Below are 8480 nucleotides of genomic sequence, written 5' to 3' on the forward strand. Positions count from 1 at the left end.
CCATACTTCTACTTAACTTTTTGAACACATGTAAGGTAATTCAATAGCCATTTTGATAAATTTGTCTGCTAATTATGTGTTAGCACCGGGGTGGTGTCAATTGTGTCAAGAGTTTGTTATTTTGGAGGAGTGCAGGTTTGGAAGAGCCTCAGATGAGCTTTTCCTAAGAAATAACAACTGAATGAATTACCCAGTAATCAGCTTGGAAAGCACAGGCTGAGGAGGCCTTGGTGGGTACCGAAAGCCACAGCAAGAAGGAATGGATAGGAAAGGGCATGTGAGCACGGCATCTCTCAGGATGGTGAGGAAGTGGGGTCAGCGCGGTCGGGTCACCACTCCCTGAGATGAAACTTGAGGTGCCCAGCACAAGTGGGGAGCCCCCTCAGCACAGGTAGGGGTTGCAAAATGGGGCACAACCATCTTCCTGCTTGCTTTGGCCTCACTGCAATCCCACCTATCCAGACACACTGCCCCTCTCAGAATTCCCAGGCCTCCACTGAGTACTGTTCAGCAATCCCACTGCCCCAGCCCACACCAGCTCCAAACCATTTCCACCTGATAACCCCAGGTAAGTCATCCAATCCTGCCTTGCTCAGGCCGTCCCATCACACCAGACCGCGAGGGCTTTCAGGGCAGGACTCAGGACGTGGGCCTTTGTCCCACCCCATGTTGGGAGGGAGAAGGAGGGAAAGAAAACAGGACAGGCCCTTGCTGTTGGGTCACGACACAGGGCTCCTCGTGCGTGAGGCAGGAGTCCGTTATCTTCATGGTCGCTGCGGAAACCAATGAGGCTAGAGTCACATTGTCAGCCTACACATGGCACACCAGGGAAAGGAAAGTCTACTTCAGGCAAGGAGTTCAAAGACATTTGATATAATTATATGAATTTTCTGATGGGGCTGTGGAAGAGCTTTGCAAGGCCTAGTGCAAGGGTTACAAAAGTCACATACACTTCTAAAAAATTCAAATAAAACAGAAGCATATAAAACAGAAAATATTAGTGGCTGGTATTCATTCTCGGCTATATCTACTGTTAAGAATTTAAGCATATTTCCAGACATTTTTAATAGACGTACGTATTAGATAAAGACAGGTGAATAAAAAGCAGATAAATCCACATGAATGATTTTTTTCCTGTTATATTTTTCCTCGTTTAGATGCTTCTCCAATTAGTATCTCATTTTGTTTAGAATCTGAAAAATTTATGCAACCATTTAATAAATATTTATTCCTCACTTCCTATGTATGAAATAACATACTAGACCCTGGAGGCAAAGCAATTACATACTGACAGGATTTTAGTTTCCAGATTTTTGCTATAACAAGCCACACTCTAATAAACACCTTGTAACACATATCTTCAGGAACCTGCGCACAAATTTCTGTACGAAAAAGTCTAGAACAGACGCCCTCAAACTATGGCCCGCGGGCCACATGCAGCCCACCTAGGACATTTATCCGGCCTGCCGGGTGTTTTTGCTGCCGCTGCCTGTCCTGCTTAGCAGCCAACTAGTCCGGCCCTCCAACGGTCTGAGGGACAGTGAACTGGCCCTCTGTTTAAAAAGTTTGAGGACTCCTGGTCCTAGAAGGTGAATTGATGGATCAAAGCATATGCTTGTTACAGACTTGAAAGTTATTGTCAAACTACTCTCAAAAAAACAGACATTTCATTGGGCGGCACCTGTGGTTCAAAGGAGTAGGGCGCCGGCCCTATATACTGGAGGTGGCAGGTTCAAACTTGGCCCCAGCCAAAAAATACTGCAAAAAAAATAGACATTTCACATTTTCACCAAAATACAAAATAACATATTTACCCACATCTTAGTCAGCAGTATCACTCTTCTCATACTTTTACAATCTGGTGGATGAAAACTAACAATGTGTTTTTTAAATTTTCCCTTTAGGAGTGCTTTCCAGATTGGTTTAACAGCACATGGCTTTAGCCACATGGCTTTCTTCTTTTGTGGATTGTATATTACATGCTTTTCTATTATTTACTTATTTGTTTATTATTAATTTTTGAGACAGAATCTCACGATTTCAGTAGAGTGCTGTGGCGTCATAGCTCACAGCAACCTCTAACTCTTGGGCTTAAGTGATTCTCTTGCCTCAGTTGGGACTACAGGTGCCTATCACAACACCTGCCTATTTTTTTTTTTTTTGTAGTTGTCATTGTTTAGCAGGCCCAAGCCAGGTTCAAACCCACCAACTCTGGTCCATGTGGCTGGCACCCTAACCACTGAGCTATGGGTGCTGAGCCATTCTTCTATTTTTTAGAAAATCTGTTTATCATTGATTTGTGAGACCTCTTTATATGTTAAGGAAATAAAATCCTTTGTCATGTACATTGTAAATATTTTTCTCTGATTTTATTATCTTTCAAACTGCTTTATGATAGGCTTCCTTGAACAGAAATTTAAAATATTATCATTGTTATTATTATTATTTTTAGAGACAGGATCATACAGTCACCCAGGCTGGAGTACAGTGGTATGATCGTAGCTTACTGTAACCTGCAACTCCTAGGCTCAAGCAGTCTTCCTGCCTCAGCCTCCCAAGTCCTGGAGACTAGATATACACACTACCAAGCCTGGCTAATTTTTTTTCATACAGGGGGAATGGGGAAGGTGAAGTCTTGTCATGTTGCCCAGGCTGGTCTCAAATCCTGGCCTCAAGGATCCTCCCACTTCAGCCTCCCAAAGTGCTGAGATTACAGGTATAAACCACTGTACCTGTCCAGAAATTTAAAATATTATATCGTCAAATTTATCTATTTTATCTTTTATGATTTGTGGTTTTCATATCTTGCTAGAAAGACTTCCTAGTTGTAAATCAACAAGCTATCAAGAGTTTTGACTTATGGAAACTGATTCTAATATATATGGAGAATTATGGTGCATTTTGGGGACACAAATATAGCTTTGTGAGTCAACTTGGAGTCTCTTGTTTCTGTTTATTTAAAGACAGGGTCTTACTCTGCTGTCCAGGCTAGAGAGCAGTGGTACAATCATAGCTCACTGCAGCGTTCAGCTCCTGCTCTCAAGTGATCCTCCTGCCTTAGCCTCCCAAAGTACTGAGATTTACAGGTATGACCCCCCAGTCACAAGTTCTCTTTAAATTCCATAACTACAATTTAATATTAAACCAAATAATGAAAAACTATAGAAATAAGAATGCAAATACTACATTCAATTAAAAGTGGATATCTAATGCATCCTTTTTCAGTAGGCTTTTAATAATTATATACATAGGGTGGTGTCTGTGGCTCAGTGGGTAGGGCGCTGGCTCTATATACCAAGGGTGGCGGGTTCGAACCTGGCCCCAGACAAACTGCAAAAAAAAATAGCCAGGCATTGTGGTGGGTACCTATAGTTCCAGCTATTCAGGAGGGTGAGGCTAGAGAATTGCCTAAGCCCAGAAGCTGAAGTTTGCTGTAAGCTGTGATGCCACAGCACTCTACCAAGGGCAATAAAGTGAGATTCTGTCTGTAAAAAAAAGATACTAATAATTATATATGTAATACCTATTTATTATAATGGAGAGTTATATAATAGCACAAAGAATAAAAGTTTCCCTCTTAATTACATTCCTCTGAATACCACAGTTCATATTTTACTATTTTTCTTTCCAGTCTTTTTTCTAGACGTGTGTACTTATGTTCTTGTAGTTTTTTTCCTCAACAAAATTGGGTCTGTGCTCTTTTAGAATGGACTTTTTTTTTCACTAAATATCAGATTGTGAATTTGGAGGGAGGGCTGAGTAACTGTTGTATATTCCATTACACAGTCTATGATTGATTAATCTATCAGTATTTGTTTCCTAAAGACAGTCTTTTAAGATGATAAGGGATATCTCCAAACAATCGTCTTTTAAAAATCTCTTTGCCCTTTGATCTTTTATCACCTCGCTTTTTGTTTGTTCTTGTAGGTAATTGTGGAGCTGGACTATCTTCGAAAGGCTTCATTTCCATACATTCTCTTTTCTGCCTTATCACCGTGACTTTCTTTTCTGTAATTTTTTTAATTGTTTACTTTTTTGAGACAGATTCTCACTCTGTTACCCTAGGTAGAGTGCTGTGGTGTCAGCCTAGCTCACAGCAACCTCAAACCCCTGGGCTCAAGCCATCCTCTTGCCTCAGCCTCCCAAGTAGCTGGGACTGCAGGTGCCCACTACAATCCCCGACTAATTTTTCCATTTTTAGTAGAGCCAGTCTCACTCTTGATCAGGCTGATCTCGAACTCCTCAGCTCAAGCAATCCACCTCCTCAGCCTCCTAGAGTGCTAGCACCATGGCTTTCTTGAAGATCCCGTTTTAGCTGCACTTCTGAGTGCTGTCTCAGTGGGATACAGTGTTTGGTCTGTGCTTCTTAGAGTTTTGTATAAATTCCCAACTAGTCTATTTCCTTGTGGACTTCCACATCATCTCATTTCAGAAATACTCTGTTTTTGAAGGATCTCTCACTTGAGTGCTTCTCGATATATCAGCCACACCAGTTGTCCTCCAGTTCCCCACAAATCTAATAACATTTGTCCAGCCAGGACTGCCAGGTCAGCTGAACTGGACCTGGTAGTTCAGCAGAACCACAGATACTGCAGCTAGATGGCGCTCACATCCACACATTTCTAAGGAATCAGGCGGGGCTGTTAAAGGTGTTTTCCATTAATCCCCAATCTTGAGTTTACAGTCTTGCAAGAAGCGGGGACCAATATACTTAGACACATGAAATAACTGCAAAGAAATGGTAAGATGTGAATTTTCCAAATAAATCTAATATGCAATGAGTACTACATGTTGGCAGCTCCTCTAAGTCCTAACTTCACCCAGCACCTCTAGAGATGAGTAAAGTGCAATCAAACCCTCCCTTTACGGAGCAGCACTGTTTTAGTAATCTTCCCAGGCCACAGGGGCAGAGGCTCAAGTCAGCCCAGGCAGCTTGTTCCAAAGCCACACTTAATCCCCAGCAGTGAGCCCTAGGGAGCCAGGGGTGCTGGGAGACCACCCTAGCCCCTGTCCACACAAGCTCTGGACTGTTGGACAGCAGCTCCCCAAGCATGAACCATCATGGCTTTCTACATTCCATAGTTTCCCTAAGGATAATACAGGAGAGTTATAGGACCCTGGTCAACTACAGCCAAGGGCAGATTCGGGATTTGTGGATCATGAAGCTTACTGATGGAGGAAGGGAACTCTATAAGAAAAGGAATTCAATATAGGAGTACAAAATCAGGCATAAAAGTGAGTATTTACTGAGATTGAAAAATGAAATCACACAAATCATACATCTTTAAAAAATGATACCACACACACAAAATCCTGAACAATCCCATGCCCTCTGATAGACTCTTCTGGGTTTTCACCGCACACCTTTTGCAGGATCATCTTCTTACATAACTACAGTTTCGCAATGTGATTTTGTGGGGAAGAAGAGAAAGCAATTCAAATGCATTTTCTTTTCTTTTCTATTCTGAGACAGAGTCTCACTTTGTCGCCCTCAGTAGAGTGCTGTGGCATCACAGTTCACAGCAACCTCAACTCTTGGGCTTAAGCGATTCTCTTGCCTCAGCCCGAGTAGCTGAGACTACAGTTGCCCACCACAACACCTGGCTATTTTTGTTGTTGTTGTTGTTGCAGTTTGGCCAGGGCTGGGTTTGAACCCGCCACCCTCAGTATATGGGACTGGCATGCCCTACTCACTGAGCCACAGACACTGCCCTCAAATGCATTTTCAAATACTATTGTACCAGGTTGAGATACATAATTGGTTGACTGAATTATGTTTATGCTATTTACAGTAACTTAAGGATGACTGTGTGCAGAAGCCTTGTCACAGGAACACTGACGTTGCTTTGCTGTGACTTTAGTGCTTCTGAGTATCATTTTTTGGGGAGGGGCTAGACTTCAGGACAAGTTCCATCGGCTATGCTAACACCAATCCAATATGTTGATAGATATAAAATGTAGTTTGTCGTGCATCAGAATGATACTTCATAGTTCATAGTATTGCTACACATGCAGGAATTCTAATCAAATCTAATTTGCAGTGATTCCTATTTTAAAAGTTTAGTGGTGTGGTGCATTGTAATTGTGCATACCACATTGAGTATTTCCCCGAAGATAAATGCTGTCTTCACTAGACATCAATGAGAGGCAGATATTCTGCTCATAATTGTATGTAGCTAATGATTGAAAGAACATTCTACAGACTGTCTTCTCATTCTTCACATTTCAATACTTGCCTTTTATTTATTTATTTAGAGACAGGGTCTCTCTCTGCATTGCCCAGGATAGAGTGCAATGGCATCATCATAGCTCCCCAAGTAATCCTTGGGGATCATACTGCATCCCCAAGTAATCCTCCTGCCTCACCCTCCTGAGTATCTGGGACAACACATGCTACCACACCCATCTAATTTTCCTGTTTTTTGTAGAGATGAGGTCTTATTCTTGCTCAGGCTGGTATTGAACTCGTGAATTCAAGTGCTCCTCCTGTCTCAGCCTCCCAGAGTGCTGGGATTACAACTGTGAGCCACTGGACTGGACTGCAACTCTGGCTTCTTCTCCATTACCATGCCCTTCCAGTTTCAGACACAGTGGACACATTTATATCACAGTAGGACCCGTCATGCCAGTGACTATGCGTTGGTTCCTGGAAGATCTTTCTAACCCACAAGGACACACAAGTGAGTGTGAACCACACAGACAGATCCCACTAAATCCAACACAAATACATCTCCAACTCAACTTCTCCTGATTTGGATTCCCCCAAACGCCCATGACCATACAACTCCTCAAGGGGAAAGGACCAGCAAGGGAATCAAAGCAGAAGCAGCAGCATCCTTAGCCCATCACAGCTACATCTAACTTTCATGTGTTCACCCAAAGCATAGAACCATGTGGACCAGTGTGCAAAGCCACCTCCGGAGTCTTGGATGTTGTCCCTACACCTAGCAAGTCACAAAGCTAAAACTTCCTTCCTTTACAGTAAATCTCTGACTGTAGTGAACATGATCATTGCAATATGACCCAGGCTGGGCCTTGAGCCATTGGTAGGCTCCCCCAGACAGCGGACTAGGAAGGCAGCCTAACCCACAGAGTCCTGCCATCTGCCAAAAGTGGATGCACATGTACGTGGATGTGAAATGTGCTCTCCTGCCAATGAAAACATTTTTCCATTGCTGGCTTCCAGCTACCTAAGAAGAGCCAATGGCAATATATGTACACATCAGGAAGGAATGAGAAGAGAACTTTCTTTCTCCACCCCCTCTCCCTATCATAATCAGCAAACAATCACTCCCACCCCAGGATCAATCAGAGCTGCAGGCGTTCAGCTCACAGTGTCCACCATCCACCTCAGACCAACCTGGGGAACCAAGAACAGAGGATTTGAGCCCCAGGCGGAGGAGAGGGGAAGGGAGAGGGCCTGACCGAGACCAGGTTTCCGGGCTGGCTGTGGGAAGCAAAGCCTGGTGAATTCCTGTCCATCAGTTTGAGGGAGCAAGATCCATGTCCAGTCCCACCCTCCTTTCACTTGTGCCGTTGAGAGGGGGAGTGGAGGCAGTTTTTCTGCCAGAGCAGCCCCCAGCCCCTCATCTGGAAGCCTCTGCACTGATCCTGGCCGCGTCCTTCTGCCTGTGTCTTCAACATGCTGCCTTAAATCTTCAGGTCTGCCCTCTTGCTCCCGGGCTGTATTTTTAAAGTGTCAGAGAAATGCTCCCAGAAGGGCCTTGAGTGTGAGGACACTTTACAGGCTACTTTAGGGAGCTCTAAGGTCAGGCCACAATGGCTACAGCCGATCGGACTGTGGTCTACCCGGGAAAGCACCAAGACCCAAGGGGTACTTCATCCACCATTTGTCTTGTGCCTCCTGTTTGCCAGCCGTGCGCCTACGAGCCTGAGTCACGGAGCACCTCAGGCTGCCTGCCCAGCGTCCATCGTCTCCAAATCACAAATGCGATTACCTTCTTTTGGTTTCCCAAGTCCCTGTAAGCAATTTGTCTTTTACTCAAATTCCACATTGACTCTAGAACTCATCCAGGTCAGGCCCCACCCAGCTCAGCCTCCTCTGAATGGCGCCGACACTGACCCACTTGCAATAGAGCAGCCTTCACTGACGGGCAGCTCTGCGTGGGCCCGGGTAGGGGCGTGAACACCGGCAGGTGGAGGCAGGTCAGGAGTAATTAACAAATGCCCGGTTAACTTCATTTCAGAATATGGTTTAAAACAGGAATCTAAAGTGTTCTTTTCCTTTCTTTTTTTTTTTGGGGGGGGGAGAGTCTTATTTTGTCCCCCCAGCTAGAATGCAGTGGTGTCATCATAGCTCACAGCAACCTCAGACTCCTGGGCTCAAGCGATCTTCCTGCTTCAGCCTCCCGAGTAGCTGGGACTACAGGCGTCCACCATAACACCTGGCTAGTTTTTTAATTTTATCTTTTAGTCTCACTTTGCTTAGGCTAGTCTCAAACTCCTGAGCTCAAGCAATC

Source organism: Otolemur garnettii, unplaced genomic scaffold, assembly GCF_000181295.1.
Source record: "Otolemur garnettii isolate 467f Iridium unplaced genomic scaffold, OtoGar3 scaffold00083, whole genome shotgun sequence".
Lineage (NCBI taxonomy): Eukaryota > Metazoa > Chordata > Mammalia > Primates > Galagidae > Otolemur > Otolemur garnettii.